This window comes from Ambystoma mexicanum, chromosome 3q (assembly GCF_040938575.1).
Source record: "Ambystoma mexicanum isolate Mex_15411 chromosome 3q, UKY_AmexF1_1, whole genome shotgun sequence".
Lineage (NCBI taxonomy): Eukaryota > Metazoa > Chordata > Amphibia > Caudata > Ambystomatidae > Ambystoma > Ambystoma mexicanum.
This window is the reverse complement of record NC_090926.1, coordinates 673,401,238-673,420,344: the sequence shown is the minus strand read 5'-3', so window position 1 is coordinate 673,420,344 and position 19,107 is coordinate 673,401,238. Positions and strand designations below refer to the sequence as shown.

The 19,107-nt window shown below is 51.2% G+C and overlaps 1 protein-coding gene across 1 annotated transcript in view; it reads left to right on the top strand.

The window, feature by feature from the left end:
- Positions 1-19,107, top strand: part of LOC138582871 (aquaporin-8-like) — a 508,777-nt gene that overhangs the window by 375,736 nt on the left and 113,934 nt on the right. The gene's annotated exons all lie outside the window — the stretch shown is intronic.

The following is a 19,107-nucleotide window of genomic DNA, read 5'->3' as shown; positions in this document are numbered from 1 at the left end:
TGTATTGTCCCTGGACGAATGTGCAGTAACTACGGTGACCAGACGTCACGGTTTTCACCCTCGGTCTCAGGTTCCCGGGAGTTTTTTCATTTTCAAAACCCCCGGGATTGGAAGGCTGGCTGGCTACGGTCCCGGTTTTTGCCGGGACCAGATTTTGAAATCCCGACTCTTCCATCATGTAAATGGGGGCATGAATCCTTTCACCCCCCCTTTTCCTCCCGCTTGCCCTCCCCGGCACTCTCCTCCAATGAAAGGAGTGTGAATGGGAGCACACACCCTCCCTGCCCTGTCGCAACAGGCCAGTGACATAGAAGTACGACTACAGTTTTATTATAGTCCTACTTCTATGTATATGGCCTGTCCCGGTTTAAAAAAAAAATGCTGGTCACCCTAGCAGTAGCGACCAGGAGTACTGTGGAAAGCAAGGTGGGTTTCGTGGGAATTTTGCCCAATCATTTTTTTTATTTTTTTTAATAATGGGTTCAAATTGTGAATTTTACAATACACTTTCTGTGACAAATTAGGATACAGTTTACAATGGGTTTTGAAGAGTAAGACATGACCAACTCACCAACAAAGCACAGGAGCATTTTACAAGGCATTTTCCTTATGCATATGCTTTTGCCCACAGTATGCCAGTATACATGTCCATGCTGTTGCACATATATTTACCAGTATTCTCACATAAAACATAGTCATGTATGTTGAACCCATAATCCCAATAATGATACTATAACAAAATAAGTTAATTCCGCTCACCCAATATAAGCCAGTATCCCCACGTAAGAATATATTCCTGTTGGCTAATAGAGAGAATTCTCATTTATGGCTAATTTCCCTCACCTAATGAGTCCCTCAGCAGCTTTGCTGGATTTCAGGGGTTTATTTTTTCCACCGGGTAAGAGTGTGAGCCTTTTTCCCGCTCTTACATGTGTTTTGCCATGTGTATTTCTACTTTTTGTGTGATCTTGGGCTCTGGAGCCACACCACTGCAGGAGCCCCACTTTTGTGCGTTACACAGCACCTTCAGTGCATTGTCTTTGAGACTTCCCACTGACTCAATTTTTCTGGGGCTGACTACTGTCCCCCAGAAACTGGTAAAGTTGCCATTAACTTTAGATAGTCACTTTAAACTACATACCCAGTACACCCCATCTTACATGGAGTATTGGAAAGGGTTAATTCCTACCCCTTTTTGTCTGTGCCTCTCTGAGCTTTGTTTGGCTCTCTTAACATTTAGAGTTGCCTGGTGGTAGTGGTATCTACCCTACCTTTTCTACCGCGATTATACTATATAAACATGGTACTGTTCTAGGCTATTACATTACCCTCGAACTTAATCTGCTTGACCAAATACTTTTTATTTTTGCTCTGGTCGGGTTTAGACGCCATTTCTTTTTGTTAGTCCTTCTTGTGTTTTACTTTTCGAGCCAAACCAAGTTTGCCTTCTTTGTTCGCCGACCTTTGGCGGGCTTCTGTCCAGAAGCCCTCCTTTGGCGTCTGGGTGTCTAGGTGGGCTGAATGTGCGGGAGGGGTTTAGTCACCCCCTGCACAGGGTCTCCTTGGAGACCCAAGTTGCACTTTGTGTCGATTGGGTGAGGTGGTTGTCCGGCCCGGACAACCCCCCTGCTGAGTGATTGACAGCCAGGCTGTGTGAATGGGGGATTTTGGCATAAAAGGCAGGACTCTTGGGCTGGAAGTCAGTCGCCACTGGAACTGCAAAGAACCGAAGAGAAGCAGAGAGGAAGATGGCTGATGCAGCGATTTCAACTTCTATATTTTAACCAGAAACCTTGAGCCAGTGTTTGCTTGAGTCACAGTAATTGTAGTCCTTTGCGTAATCTCCACTACTGCTCATTTGCTCTTGAGATATGTCTGGCTGCTCAGCCATTGCTACCACTCTTTCTGTGTAGTACAGGCGTAACCCATTTTTTTAAAAAAACATGTCACATTAAGAAAACATTACCTAGTGGGCTGCAAAAAATGCCTCCTATGTAAATACTCATTTTGACCTTGAAACAAGTAAAAAAAATCAACTCCATGCCATCACCTCCCCATGTAAAAGAACGCATCATCATGTTGGCCATGCCCTTAATGCGAGTACCAAATTCCAAGTCACAGTATGAAATGATCCAGGCTGCAAGCCCCATTATAATAATAATATCCTACCTCCAACCCAACCCCTCCTCCATGTAATAACACCCATAAGGTTGGCTTGGCGTTGCCCATGCCAGTAAACCATGTCATGCCCCTGTCAAAAAATGTTCATCCCCCTTCCAGGCGCCAGCCTTTCATACGCACATGACACACACACACACACACATTCATACACATTAACCCACCAGTCACACACCCATCCATACAGCTTCTCTGTCATGCGCACCAGCACCCAGAACATTCACACTGCATTCTCATTCACACATGCACTCATACCCATGCACACCATTCACACTGAATGAATTCATACACACGCACTTTCACAGCTATTTCATTGCATGCACACGTATGCACACATACACAGCCACTCCCTCGCATACATGCACACTTACATTCATACCTACATATAATCCTTGCACAAATGCATGCACCCAGACAGGATTTGCTTCCATACCCGACACCATGCCACCTACGCAACTACTCTCTAGGCATCCTGCTACGATGCTCCACACAGACAGGAACCAGGAAGCAGGGAGAACCTCATAATTCCTGAAATGCACTGAGGAGCCAGAGGGCAAACCCTGCTGCTTAGCTGCTACATTCACATCTGGAAATGCCCACACAATCGCTGCTCAGTGGGCATTTACAGATTTTTGGTGGGCCTTTTTAAAGGTTGTTATAAAGATTAAACCAACAAACAGAGCGCAAAGAAGCACTGCACAGTGGCACATATTCAGGCATTGTGTTACAACTATAAATACAAAAAGGAAGAGGGGGCAACACCTCTTAAGAGAAATGCCAGAAATATGCTCATAAGATTTTATCTTAAAGTTATAGGGGGCTATCCCTCAACCCACACATGCACCTTGGTTGTATCTATATGCACAAAGAAGACTGACATGATAGGTTCCAGTTATGGCTGCCCCCACGTAGCCACGGATACCTTAAATGTATCAGAGTGTGTACTCATATAGAACACAGTAATTAAAAGAATTCCAATGATCATCAATTTAAAGTGATGAAAGCATCTTCAGTAGTCAATAGGCAGACAAACGCTGCCAATGCATTTAGGACCCAACATAGTCCATCACCAGGGCAATGTCTGTGAATAGAAAGAATGCAGAATAAACAGCCAATGTCACCAAAAAGGAAAGTATCCAGTAAAGGTAGACACAGAGGAAGATAAGGAGGTGCACGTACCTGACCTAAAGGAATGCCAAAGTACCACAAACAGATCAACGGAATAGCACCTGAGGAAGCTGGGAAAAAAATACCAGGGACAACAGCTCAGAAAAAGTAACTCTAGGAAAAAAACAGAAAATAGAACAATATACAATATTGCTAGTAAAACATACCTCTTACCATGGAAACCGAACTGGCCAAAACAAGTTGCCCATGGCATCTCGTGTATTAACCAACAGATAAAATGGAACCCTAACCAATATGTAAAATTTGATTGTAAGGATGTTCCCGATTGTTATACGTATTGTCTACAAAAAGGTCCTAACTCCTCTCGAAAACTCACCCTTAAGGATCCCAACCTGTCTGGTTAGAAACCTTGTGAACTACCCTCGGTTGCAAATAATTTTGCAATAAAACATAGAGATTTATATATTTTTCCAAAAAGAATTGTGAATGTCATTTGTTGCAACTGAGGAGGGTAGTTCACAAGGTTTCTACAGACAGGTTGGGATCCTTAAGGGCGAGTTTTCGAGAGGAGTTGGGACCTTTTTGAAGACAATACGTGTTGCATGGGGCACCGTCTTAAAGCTCTGATTTCAAAAAACCCCAGTAAAAAACCCCAGTAAGTTTTATGGTATTTTCCGATTGTGATACGTCGTCTGGGCTTGGCCCTGGAATTGGTATTTATTTTTTGTATTTCTATGTTACCGCTTGTAAAACCTTCTGAACACAATTTTAAATAAAAAAAACAAAAACAAAGCAAAAACAAAATATAATGTACTAATTAACTCGTCAATGGTTGCTTTAAAAACAACAGTTAATGATTTCTCCAGTGTAGCAACGCTATTAACGAAAAGCATCTCAGAATACTTAAAAATGAATACGAAATGTCCCAAAAAGCCTGCGAATCGTGCTGCGTGTGTTGGTGTAAACGTGATGATGTCATCGCATACAGGACTCAAAGACGTCATTGCCGGCAACAGGTGGATTGATAAAAAAGAAAAACAATTGGTCTAGTAAGTAGACGGCTATGCAATGTAGCCATGAATTAGCAAGAGGCAGTAAGTTAAGAAGAACATCTAGGAAAACCTTAGCAATATGAAGTCATACAAAATGGCAAATGTGAAGAGGTAAAACCATGCATACAAAATGAAAGGATAGGGAATGAAAAATGAAATAATAATGACATAATAAAAAATAAAAATAAATTGATTTCTATAAATCCAATTGCGCACGCAAGGTTTATCAAAAGAAAAGATAATAATACTAATATTTTACAGGAAAGAAAACTAGCAAGTGCGAGGGCAGCAAATATCAGCAGTAGTACATGTTAAACACTGTGGGTCTCATGTCTGTCAGTGTAGTAACGCGAGTTAAAGGCGTAAAAGTCCTTTAATGCCACGCCACATTTTCATCCATTTGTGTGGTGGATGGAGGGGTGGAATGGAACTTGCGTTTCCGCTACCTCCTTCCTCTCCACCATACAAATGCTCCAGCATTTACTATGGCATGCATTTTAATGATGCTGCACATGTTAGAGATCCCTAGGGGGCGGTCCCTTAGAGATCTATTGTAAAAGCTGCTGCACATGCTCGCATGGCAGACTGCATTCACAATTATGAATAAATGCTGTCCGACATGGAAGTATGTCTGACAACATGTATTTTTAATTGTGAACACTGCTTACCATGCGTGCATGTTAAGCCGTGTTCACAAATGAAAATCAAACGTACATGTCAGAGAGATGTAATTGAAATTGTGAGCACCTCTTGCCATGCGAGCATGTCTAGCAAAGCTCACAATCAAAGGTAAACGCTGCTGGCATGCCAAGCAGCGTTTACTCACTTTGCACTACAGAGTTTCAAAAGTATTGGGCACAAGGCGGCATATACACGTGTACGCTGCTTTTCCCTTTTCACTGCTTTTGCACCTCGCAATGCAAATGACAAAAAACTGGCAGTGGGGACCCTCTTACGCTACTTCGCCTGGTGTAAACCTAACAGGTTCCCGCTGTCAAATTACAGGCAACTTGAAAATGAGCCCCTGTGAAACTTCAAGCACATTGCAAAGTAGCAGGGAATAGAGAGGAGAAGGAACCTAATTAATAGTTTGGCATTCGGTCATAGAAGTATCAATAAGGCATTGAAAAGCAAAGTGAAGCCTCTGTGAATGATCTCAGCAAACAATGAGTGAAGAAACCTTGGGCAAAAGATCAGATAATTGGCAACACTTAAAATAAAAAACAAAAAGACACATTGGAAATTATTGGAAATAGGAGTTCACATATTGGTGAGTGAAAATGATGAATTTCAAATTTCAGAAGAATAACAGGCAATATCTAATATCACAGTGCTTACAGCAGAACATGTTCCTTAAGGTCAAAGTAGAGTGAAATGTAATGACGTACAAAACAATATTCTGGATAACGAGCTGTATGAAGAACAACTTTATAACAGATCGACTTTGTTAGTGTTACATATCTGAACGTGGCAATCTTGTATAGATCCATTTCTTTTTCAAGGAAACCAGTCTTTCAACAGAATGCTCAATGTGATAGATAAGAATACAGAAGGAGAGAACAACATTGTTATGGACTGGCGGTGGAAGAAAAGCAGGGAGCAAGATGGTTTCTTTGTTCCGCACGTTCACTCAGACACACAAGCACCTATCTCTGATTATGTCACTAATATGCTGTCAGTGAGAGGTTGATCAAAAGAATCAATAAAAAGAGTAGGAACACAATATGTAAACCTATGGACATACCTTTTAACCAGGGGCTATTCCACCCATATAAGGGATGACACACAAATCAGTTTTCTATTAGTTTGAAATATTGTTTTCTCAAGTATTATTAGGAACATTATTTGCAAATAAATCGCATAAGAAGAGAGACATGGGTAAAAAAAGAAAGACAGCATGAGTGTGGAAAATACCCCAAATAGAGAAGAATTTGTTGCAATGTGCTTAGTAAATTCAATTAAACCTTGACAGAAGTAAATTTTTAGTGTAGCTCCCAGGTTGGAAACTTGATTGAAACGATGCTCCTTTAGGAGAAGTGAAACTTGGGGGTGTAGCTTTCATTCTAAGATTCTGAGCCAGGACAGGGAAGATGTAGGAAGAGAGAAAGAATTTGAAGGTAATAGGAGCAGTCTTTTGGAACTAACATTGAAGGATTGTAGATTTACACATAAAAATTGAAATGAACAGAAAATAAACAAGACTTAAATAAAACGGATACACAAGAAAGTAAAACGACGATATGAACATTTGACGAGAGATCCAAGAATTGGGGTGAAGCGGAAAGTAGTACAATGGTGAGATTTACAGGGTAATTCATAGAATTTTGCACAAAAGTGGTGCACGCAGCTGGCGCAGAGTGTGCGCATGCGAATGTCTGCGCCAGCCACGTGCGCTAAAATCGATTTCCGCGCACAGCGTATTAATGGATTTTAGCCTTCAAAACCAGTCGTGGCGCAGAGTGGCGCAGCGACCCTGTAGCAGCGCCAGTTACGCCCCCAAGAACGCCCTCGCGCAAAGAAAAGCCATCAAAATTCCCAATTCAGCACAAAGGGCTGCGCTAACCCTGGACCAGTATACAGGGCTGCCAAACAGCAAATGCCAAGCAGGGAACGTGTATTACTGGGGTGCGCGGGAAGTTCCACACGCGATTTCAGCAGGGTACGTGTATTTCTGGGGTGCAGGGAAGTTTAACACGCGATTTCAGCAGGGTACGTGTATTACTGGGGTGCGCGGGAAGTTCCACACGCGATTTCAGCAGGGTACGTGTATTTCTGGGGAGCGGGGAAGTTTAACACGTGATTTCAGCAGAGTATGTGTATTACTGGGGTGCGCGGGAAGTTCCACACGCGATTTCAGCAGGGTACGTGTATTTCTTGGGTGCAGGGAAGTTTAACACGCGATTTCAGAAGGGTACGTGTATTACTGGCAAGAGCAGGAAGTTCCACACGCAAATTTCAGCAGGGTACGTGTATTTCTGGGGTGCAGGGAAGTTTAACACGCGATTTCAGCAGGGTACGTGTATTACTGGCAAGCGCGGGAAGTTCCACACGCGATTTCAGCAGGGTACGTGTATTTCTGGGGTGCGGGGAAGTTTAACACGCAATTTCAGCAGGGTACGTGTATTACTAGGGTGCACGGGAAGTTCCACACGCGATTTCAGCAGGGTACGTGTATTTCTGGGGTGCAGGGAAGTTTAACACGCGATTTCAGCAGGGTACGTGTATTACTGGCAAGCACGGGAAGTTCCACACGCAATTTCAGCAGGGTACGTGTATTTCTGGGGTGCAGGGAAGTTTAACACGCGATTTCAGCAGGGTACGTGTATTACTGGCAAGCGCGGGAAGTTCCACACGCAATTTCACCGGTGTACGTGTATTTCTGGGGTGCGGGGAAGTTTAACACGCGATTTCAGCAGGGTACGTGTATTACTGGCAAGCGCGGGAAGTTCCACACGCGATTTCAGCAGGGTACGTGTATTTCTGGGGTGCGGGGAAGTTTAACACGCGATTTCAGCAGGGTAAGTGTATTACTGGGGTGCGTGGGAAGTTCCACACGTGATTTCAGCAGGGTACGTGTATTTCTGGGGTGCGGGGAAGTTTAACATGCGATTTCAGCAGGGTACGTGTATTACTGGGGTGCGCGGGAAGTTCCAAACGCGATTTCAGCAGGGTACGTGTATTTCTGGGGTGCAGGGAAGTTTAACACGCGATTTCAGCAGGGTACGTGTATTACTGGGGTGCGCAGGAAGTTCCACACGCAATTTCAGCAGGGTACGTGTATTTCTGGGGTGCGGGGAAGTTTAACACGCGATTTCAGCAGGGTACGTGTATTACTGGGGTGCGCGGGAAGTTCCACACGCAATTTCAGCAGGGTACGTGTATTTCTATTGTGCGGGGAAGTTTAACACGTGATTTCAGCAGGGTACGTGTATTACTGGGGTGCGCGGGAAGTTCCACACGCGATTTCAGCAGGGTACGTGTATTTCTGGGGTGCGGGGAAGATTAACAGGCAATTTCAGCAGGGTACGTGTATTACTGGGGTGCGCGGGAAGTTCCACACGCGATTTCAGCAGGGTACGTGTATTACTGGGGTGCGGGGGAAGTTCCACACGTGATTTCAGCACGGTACGTGTATTTCTGGGGTGCGGGGAAGTTTAACACGCGACAGGCCCTGTGCGAGTGGGGTACGTGTATATCTGGGGTGCAGGGAGTCCTACACGTGAATTGGCAGTGTGGGTCCTCCCAGGTGTTCCCTCTACACCCTCCACGGCCCCTGCAGGCAGCCCACACCACAGGGGACTACCCTGCACCCCTGGTCATGTCCCGCAGGCAGCCCATCCACCAAGGGCATGCCCCCCCAGCCAAGCCACATGTCACCTTGCACTAGTGATCACCAACGCATTACCCCCTTGTACCCCCACCCCCCAGCAGTGCAGGGCACCTGCCAGCAGGCCCCCACTCATGTCCCCCTTGCACCCCCATCCCCCAGCAGTCAGGGGCACCTGCCAGCAGGCCCCCACTCATGTCCCACTCATGTCCCCCAGCACCCCCAGCACTGAGGGGCACCTGCCAGCAGGCCCCCACTCATGTCCCACTCATGTCCCCCAGCACCCCCACCCCCCAGCAGTCAGGGGCACCTGCCAGCAGGCCCCCACTCATGTCCCCCAGCACCCCCACCCCCCAGCAGTCAGGGGCACCTACCAGCAGACCCCCACTCATGTCCCCTTGCACCCCCACCCCCCAGCAGTGCAAGGCACCTGCCAGCAGGCCCCCACTCATGTCCCACTCATGTCCCCTTGCACCCCCACCCCCCAGCAGTGCAGAGCACCTGCCAGCAGGCCCCCACTCATGTCCCCTTGCAGCCCCACCCCCAAGCAGTGCAGGGCACCTGCCAGCACGCCCCCACTCATGTCCCACTCATGTCCCCTTGCACCCCCACCCCCCAGCAGTGCAGGGCACCTGCCAGCAGGCCCCCACACATGTCCCCTGCACCCCCACCCCCAAGCAGTGCAGGGCACCTGCCAGCAGGCCCCAACACATGTCCCCCAGCCAACACGTCATCACAATCTAGATCCCTAGACCCTTACGGCCAGTCTCCACAGGCCAAAGACCCACCCAAGTATTGCATCCACCCACATAGAAATGCCAATAACATGATACAACCCCAATGGCAAGTATGTAAATGAACACATATCCGTCACACACACACAATGGGTGCAATGAATGTCAAAACCCATATCATGACATGCATGAAACCAATGAGATAATACCACAAATGCAAGTATAAAAAAATATATATTAAAGATAACATGAACGTAAATCAAATTAAACACACAACAATGGGAATAACAAAAGAAATGGTCCATGTCCGATAAATAATGAAAATCAAGAAAACATAAGCAAAAGAAATCCAAAAAGAAATGTTGTCCAAAGTCACAGTCCAAAAAAGCAAATCCAAGGGAAAATAAAAATTAAAAACCATTGCTCCATGGTGAACACAAAAAAAATATTAAAAAAGATGAATCCAATGTAGAACTATGTACATTTGAAGAATCCAGGGTCCATGAGCCCAACTTAAGAAATGAAACCTATCAAAAACTACTACCTAATAAAAAAACTATATACAAAAATGTGGTGCATTGTCCAAGCGGTCCAAAATAAAGAAAAAACGAAAGGAAACCTAATACTAACTAACTAACTATTTACAAGGGCAGTGGGCAAGTCCAACGGCTCACTTGTTGATGTCCCGGGCCAGGGCATCATCGAACTCCTGCTCGATGTCCTGGAGGCGGTCCTCTTCCATGGCCCAGAGGGTTCGCAGGGACAATGACATCTGGATCTCCAGGTCCCTGCGAATGGCCTTGAGGCACTCGGCCCGCCTCACCGCCCTAAGCATGGAGTTCTCCACCCTGACCATCGTGAGCCACGCCTCTTCCGCCCGCCGCCGCTCCGCACCTATCTGCTGGCCCAACCGCAGCCACACGGAAGGCGCTCCCATTCCTGGGTCCTCCTGCCCTATGGCCGATGCCTGCCCCTCCGATGTTAATGGCCCCGAGCCATCATTGCTCCCACCTACAGCCTGCTCCTGCTGCTGCTGTCCATGTGCCCTGTCCGATGGTGCCTGCACATCCTCCATCTGCTGGTCTCCAGTTGGGGTGTCCACCCCTGATGGGCCGCCAACTCCCGACTGTGGCAGGGATGGGATCTCCACCAAGCTGGCTGTGTTGGTCAGGCCAGGTCCACAGGGGGCCCTGGTGGAATCTGGGCCGGAAGACGATGTGGAGAACGACCGGCGCATAGCCTCCACAGAGGAGGAGAGGTCCGCCAGAGTGCGCGTCACATTTAGGAACCCACCGACCAGGCCCCTCCCAGCAGTGCCACGTCACAACGCTGCTCTTCGTGATGGCGTGCGTTCTCCGCCCAGGAACAAAGCACGTCATCACAAATGTCACGCGTGCGCAACGCGACACCCACCAGGACGGATCCCATACGGTCGCGGGACCCCTCGCCCACCGGTAGTGGAGATGCAGGTGATATGGCACTCTCCCCTACCTGCGGATGGGCCTGGGACAGGGCCTCCCTGCTGGTGCATGATGCTGCAGTCACAGGGTCAAGGACAGCGACATGCACAGGCCCCTCCGCGGTGACCTGTGCTGCCTCCTGACCCTGGCCCTGGACTGCACCACTTGCACCAGTGGTACTACCCCCACCAGGCCCCATGTGCGGCTCAGTAGCGGGCTCCTCCTCCTCTGTGGAGACCACCAACCTGGATGTTTCCACACCGTTGTCTGCCATTGGAAGCCCCTGTGGGGGCTCACCCGGCCCTTCCGCCACAGCCGTTGTGGCAGACGCGGCACCAGCCCCCTCGCTCCCGGATGATGGTAATTCCTGGGAGGGTGGCTGGGCCTTGCGTCGCCGCCCGGTGGAGGCATCCCCGCCGCTTGGCTCCACAGCGCTGTCTCTGCCCTCTTCTTCACTTGACGCTGCGTATAGGGAGACATAGAACACAAGCATCAGGGTACAGCACAAAATACCCTAGACAGGAAGCAATAACACATGAGTGGCACTGTCAAATGTCACTTCCATCCTGTCCTTCCACAACACATGGGTCAATGCATGCAACACACATGCAGAAACACTCCCGGCACCTGCAATCAGCATCAACACCCATGCACAAGGGCCCCTGTAAACCAAGATGTTGCCTTCAAAGTCACATGCATCCATGGCGTTTCAAAGTCAAACACACACTTCTCTGGCGCGCACACACACACACACACACACACACACACACACACACACAGGTGCACCATACATGTATATGACATCAGCACCCATTCCTCCCCCCTCAATGTCCAGGAACAGAGACTGGCATGCTTTCAGGTGTGCATTCTGCATAGAGGTCCCCATGTTGCATTAAAACACATGCACCTACCATGTGGTTCACACATAACTGGTCCCACATGCATGGCCATGATGTCCCTGCACACACACATCCATACTTGGCCTATGTCACACATACAGGCAAGTATCAGACTACCAGCACACTGCAACATGCCCTGTCTCACACAGCAATTCTTGGCCACTTACCGCTGAACTCCAGACGGGTCTGCCTCTGAAGGATCTGGGCGTGGAGCGCTGGGCCTATGCGTTCCAGGACCCTCATCTGGTTGTTGCTCAGGCTGACCCGGCCCCCCTCCGCGAGGCGCCGGGCCTTGTTGCGGGTCCTGGACCTGAAGTCCTCCCAGCGCTTCTTGACATGTTGGTAGTTGCGGGTTGCCACCCCCTCCGCGTTGATGGCAACCACTGCGTCATCCCAGATCCTCTCCCGTCCTTCCTTCTTGACGCGTCTTGTTCTGAAGAGGACATCATAATGCCACAGGACATGCTCCACCAGGACACCAACTTCGGTGGCAGTGAAGCTGGTGGCCCTCTGCCTCTCTGGCTGGGGGTTGCCAGTGGTGCCAGATGGAGATGTGCCCGACATGGCAACCCCAGAGGCAGGAGTGGGTGGGCAACTGGGTCCTGGGGCTGGGCTGTGGAGCGATGGAATCCCAGTCGGGAGTCTTCTGTTCCAGCAGGGGTAGACACAGCAACTGGACCCCTGCAGATGGCTGACGTGCAGGCACCAAATAGCAGGGCACGTGGGCAGCAGGCAGACAGGCAGCAGCAGATGGCTGGTGGGAGCGTGCTCGGGGCTCTTGGGGGCAGGAAAATGGCCTTCAGGGCAGGAGCGTGGTCTTCCGTGTGTGTACGCGTGGCCAGCTTGATACGGAGTGATTTGGCACGTGAAAATCTTGTATGTCAGCGTGTAATTCGAGGAAAGGCCCTTAGCGTGTAAGCGCGTCAGCACACGTACGCAATATCATTGGACCAAAGGCCCTTAGCGCGTAAGCGCGTCTGTGACGTATTGTGCACGGGCGTTGCCCTTTCGCGTGTAAAACTTGCACGCGAAAGGGCAGTTGCGCGGGGAGTAGTACACGTGGATCGCGTGAAGTTTCACCTGATATTTCAGCAGGGTACGTGTATCACGGGGTTCGCGTGAAGTTTCACCCGCGATTTCAGCAGGGTACGTGTATTACGGGGTTCGCGTGAAGTTTCACCCACGATTTCAGCAGGGTACGTGTATTACGGCGTTCACGTGAAGTTTCACCGCGATTTCAGCAGGGTACGTGTATTACTGGGGTTCTCGGGAAGTTTCACACGCGATAGGCCCTGTGCGAGTGGGGTACGTGTATTACTGGGGTTCGCGGGAAGTTTCACATGCGATAGGCCCTGTGCGAGTGAGGTACGTGTATTTCAGGGGTTCGCGGGAAGTTTCACGCGCGATTTAGCTGTCAGAGCGGGGTACGTGAATTTCGGGGGTGCGCGGGGAGTCGTACACGTGAATTGGCAGTGTGGGTCCTCCCAGGTGTTCCCTCTACATCCTCCACGGCCCCTGCAGGCAGACCACACCACAGGGGACTACTTCGCACCCCTGGTCATGTCCCGCAGGCAGCCCATCCACCATGGGCATGCACCCCAGCCAAGCCACCTGTCCGCTTGCACCACTGATCACCAACTCATGTCCCCCTGCACCCCCACCCCCCAGCAGTGCAGGGCACCTGCCAGCAGGCCCCCACTCATGTCCCACTCATGTCCCCTTGCACCCCCACCCTCCAGCAGTGGAGGGCACCTGCCAGCAGGCCCCCACTCATGTCCCACCAATGCCCCTTTGCACCTCCACCCCCCAGCAGTGCAGGGCACCTGCCAGCAGGCCCCCACTCATGTCCCACTCATGTCCCCTTGCACCCCACCCCCCAGCAGTGCAGGGCACCTGCCAGCAGGCCCCACTCATGTCCCCTTGCACCCCCACCCCCCAGCAGTGCAGGGCACCTGCCAGCAGGCCCCCACTCATGTCCCCTTGCACCACCACCCCCCAGCAGTGCAGGGCACCTGCCAGCAGGCCCCCACTCATGTCCCACTCATGTCCCCTTGCACCCCCACCCCCCAGTAGTGCAGGGCACCTGCCAGCAGGCCCCCACTCATGTCCCACTCATGTCCCCTTGCACCCCCACCCCCCAGCAGTGCAGGGCGCCTGCCAGCAGGCCCCCACTCATGTCCCACTCATGTCCCCTTGCACCTACACCCCCCAGCAGTGCAGGGCACCTGCCAGCAGGCCCCCACTCATGTCCCACTCATGTACCCTTGCGCCCCCACCCCCCAGCAGTGCAGGGAACCTGCCAGCAGGCCCCCACTCATGTCCCACTCATGTCCCCTTGCACCCCCACCCCCCAGCAGTGCAGGGCACCTGCCAGCAGGCCCCACTCATGTCCCCTTGCACCACCACCCCCCAGCAGTGCAGGGCACCTGCCAGCAGGCCCCCACTCATGTCCCACTCATGTCCCCCAGCACCCCCACCCCCCAGCAGTCAGGGGCACCTGCCAGCAGGCCCCCACTCATGTCCCACTCATGTCCCCTTGCACCCCCACCCCCCAGCAGTGCAGGGCACCTGCCAGCAGGCCCCCACTCATGTCCCACTCATGTCCCCTTGAACCCCCACCCCCCAGCAGTGCAGGGCACCTGCCAGCAGGCCCCCACTCATGTCCCCCACAACATGTCATCACGATCCACAATCATGGGCCTAATGGCCAACCAAATCCCAACCCACGCCACCCCAGTCGAAACACACAACCTAGTATTACATACACCCCACATTGAAATCCCCATCACATGAAACATCCCAAATGGCAAGTATGCACATCAATACATGTCGATCACACACACACAATGGGTGCAAGTGAATGAGAAAACATGCATCGTGACATGCAGGAAACCAAGAAAAGCATACCACACAATGAAGTATCAAATAAAAATGTATTAGACACAAAAGCAAGGGAATGAAATGAAATCACACAATAATGTATATAATAAATAAAAAGCTGCATGTCCAAAATATGAAAAAGAAGATGTGTAAAACCAGAATAAAAATCAATACAAAAGCAAATGGGTCCAAAGAGTCTGTCCGTCAAATCAAATCCAAAATGAAAAAAAAGAAATATCCATTGATCCATGGTTAACAAAAATGGCAAATGAAGTGAAATCCATTGTGGAACTATATACAAAGTACAAATCCAGGGTCCATGAGCCCAACCATTGAAAGAAAACCTACAAAAACCCTACATAATGAACAACTATATACAAAAAGGTGGGGCATTGTCCAAGCGCCCCAAATGAAAAGAAAAAAAAAAGGAAACCTAACACTATATAACTATTTACAATGGAAGCGGGCTAGTCCAACGGCTCACTTTCTGATTTGCGGGCCAGGGCATCATCAAACTCCTGCTCGATGTCCCGGAGGCGTTCCTCTTCCATGGCCCTGAGGGTTCGCAGGGACGATGACATCTGGACCTCCAGGTCCCTGCGAATGGCCTCGAGGCACTCGGCCCGCCTCAGGGCCCTATGCATGGAGTTCTCCGCCCTGACCATCGTGAGCCGTGCCTCTTCCACCCGCTGCCGCTCCGCTTCTATAGCAGGGCCCAACCGCTGCCACACGGAAGACACTTCCCGTCCTGGGTCCTCCTGCTCCTCCTATGTTGAAGAGCCATCATGGCTCCCACCTTGTTGCTGCTGCTGCTGTGCCTCTGCCTGTGCCCTGGCTCCTGCTGCCTGCACATCCTCCTCCGGCTGGGGTGCAGTTGTTGATGTGGCCACCCCTGCTGGACGTCCGACTCCCGACTGTGGCAGGGATGTGTCCTCCACCAGCCTGGCCGCAGGGTCAGAGGCAGCTCCACAGGGCACCCAGGTGACACATGGGTGGGAAGATGGCACGGAGGACGACTGGCGCAGAAGGGGTTCAGATGAGGAGGGGGTCGGAACAAGGTACCAGAAAACGGAGGAATCCGGCCCTGGTGAGCTGTCCCAGTGGGTCAACGCGGTCAACGAGCCATGCGAGAAGACGTGCAGTCTCCTCATGAAAAGACTGCAGGTCAGCTCGCATGGCACGTTGACGCAATGCCACCCCACCCAGGACAGGCTCAACCCGGTACTGGATAGCCACATCCGCAGGGAGAGGAAGGTCAGTTGGTGTAAGCTGATACCTTCCCTGAGAACGCGTCTGGAGGTAGTTATCCCTGCTGGTGCAAGATGATGCAGTCACAGGATCGGGGACAGGATTACACACAGGCACCTCCGCGGCGGCCTGTGCTGCCTCCTGTGCCTGCACTGCACCACTAGCACCAGTGGAATCCCCACCTCCAGACCCCGTCTCTGTCCCTTGCACGGCCTCCTCCTCCACCAAACCCCCCACCAACCTGGATGACTCCGTGCCATCTTCCTCCGTCGGGCCCTGTGGGGTCTCAGCTGCCCCTTCGGCTGCCGAGGAGTCCAACTCCAACCTCCGCCTCTTGGACCTCCCCTCGGCAGCTGCGTCCTGGGACGCGGCACCGGACTCCTCACTCCCCGACAAGATGAGAACCTGGGAGGGGAGCCGGGCCTTGCGTCTCCGGCTGGCGGTGCGATCCCTGCCGCTGTGCTCCACAGCACCCTCTCCGCCCTCTTCATCAGTCGACGCTGCAGACAGGGAGAGATAGGACACAGGCATCAGGGCACTGTACAATGGACTCATACACACATGACAGTTGCACACGAGTGTCATTGTCAAACTTCAGACATGGCATCACAATCCCCAACACACATGTCATTTCAAATCACACACATGAGCTATTCCACAGCCATATCGCAACAGCCAGCACCATCCATACACATACAACAGCATGAGCAGGCAAAGGTGAGCCAGACATCACATGAGACACAGGGAGTGCACTAGACATGCACACACGCCACCACACTTACATGCATGTGTACACCTCCACCAAGTGTCGCAGTGATGAGATCGGCATCCATGTCACATCTGGCAATCAGGCTTCTACATATCAGTCTCTCATGCATCCATGTTGCATGACAGTTGCACACTTGTCAGATACACATACATGCACATGTACACAGTGCAGATACATGCAGCTGGAACCAACTTCCATGTGTGACACCACAACCTTGACAACTGACATACACAGTCATTCAAACATGTGTGCTCACACATCTGCATTTGGCCTGAATGCTTACCCACAAATACACCATCCATGTGTCTCACACATGAAAGGACTCGCATGTGTCAGCCTCACGGCCCTGTATATACACATCCATACATGGCCCTACAAAACCACATGTGCAACCTGCACACTACTGGCACACCACCACACGCACAGCTTCCAATCAGTATGCATGTACACTTACCGCCCGACTCCAGACGGGTCTGCCTCTCAAGGACCTGGACGTGGAGCGCTGGGCATACGCATTCCAGGACCCTCATTTGGTCTTCCGACAGGTGGCCCCGGTGCCCCTTAGCATCCGCTGCCTTCAAGAGGCACCGGGCCTTGTTGAGGGTCCTGGACCTGAAGTCCTCCCAGCGCTTCTTGACATGATGTAATTCGCGGACTGCCACCCCCTCCACGTTGATGGCAGTCATGATGTCCGTCCAGATCCTGGTCCGTCCTTCCTTGTTGGCGCACGACCTTCTGAAGAGGGCATCATACTGCCCCAGGACTTGCTCCACCAGGACACCAACTTCGGTGGCAGTGAAGCTGGTGGCCCTCTGCCTCTCTGGCTGGGGGTTGCTGGTGCCGCCAGATGGTGTAGTGCTGGACCTGGCAACCCCAGAGGCAGGAGTGGGTGGGCAACTGGGTCCTGGGGCTGGGCTGTGGAGCGATGGAATCCCAGTAGGGAGTCTTCGGTTCCAGCAGGGGTGGTCACAGCAACAGCACTGACGTGCAGGCAGCAAATGGCAGGGCACGTGGGCAGCAGGCAATCAGGCAGCAGCAGATGGCAGGTGGGAGCGTGCTCGGGGCTCTGGGGGGCAGTAATTCGGCATTCTGGTCAGGAGCGTGGTCTTCCATGTGTGAACGCGTGGCCAGCTTGATACAGAGTGATTTGGCACGTGAAAGTCTTGCACGTCAGCGTGTAATTCGAGGAAAGGCCCTTAGCGCGTAAGCGCGTCAGCGCACGTAGGCGATTTCATTGGACCAAAGGCCCTTAGCGTGTAAGTGCATCTGTGACGTGACGCGCGCGGGTGTTTCCCTCATAGCACGTGATGACAGAGCACATGTGGAAAAGCTGCATGTCCGAGTATCAGCGCGTGTAATTGGAGGAAAGGGCGCGTACACGCGTAAGTGACGTGTACGTGTGGGCCGTTTTAAAAGGTACGTGTAGGACGCCATTTCCTTGTACGTGCTTTTTGTGGAGAGCGAATGGGTGGATTCTGTACTTCTTGTCAGTTCACACGCGATTACTTCACAGCCTTTCAAGTTCGTACTCCCTGTTACCTCTGACAGCTTTCATTTTTCTACTTTTTTTGGGCCTGTTTCCTCAAACAGTGTTCACTTCTCCTTTTGTCCTGTCTCCTCAGACAGCGTACAATTCTTCTTTTGGCGGGGGTGTTGCCAACGCGCACACGCGTGTATTTTTCACGTTCTTTTTCCAGGCAGACGGGCAGTTCCGCACGTACTTAGCAACTGTGCTTGCCGCGTGTGCCGCATACCCCTTCAGAGGTCATTGTAGGCTGCGTGTATCACGCGTATGCTTATTTTTGTGTTTCTGGGTGCCACAGCGTAGTGTGGGTTCATTTTTCCACGCACGTGGTCTACGAGGGGTTGCGTGCACGTTTATTTTTGTTTTTGGCTGCCTGTGCGTTGCGTGACCTGTCATCTTCCCCCAGGGGTCACAGACAGCCTTGTTAGAGCACTAGGGTACGAATTCCATCTAGTACCCTACCCCTTTGACCCCCAATTGCCCAGGACAATAGTTTACTGCTCCTCCCATATGCACAACAACATCAGTGCCATGGTTGGGAGGCGACCAAGCGGTAAGGGAGGCAAAGGTGGCCGACCTTCAAAAGGTGGATGTGGTGGGCGCAGTAGGGGACGTGGCCAGGATTTGCAGGGTGCCCCTAGACGCCCATGTGTGGAGGACCAATCAGGGACACCCATGCCCCCCCCATGGTTGAGGGAAACGTGGCTGAGACCATCCCAGCTCAGCCCCTGTTGGACCAGCCCATTGTGGCACCTGACCTGGCACAGGATGACTCCCTGGCTGACTCCCAGGTCAGCAAGTCTAGGTCACGTGTGGCGGTGCAAGTTGTCACCAAGGCACGTGGATCTGGGGCAGCTATGTCATCTGCTGCCCCAAGTATGCAGGGTGGTGAGGCTACAGGGGCAGC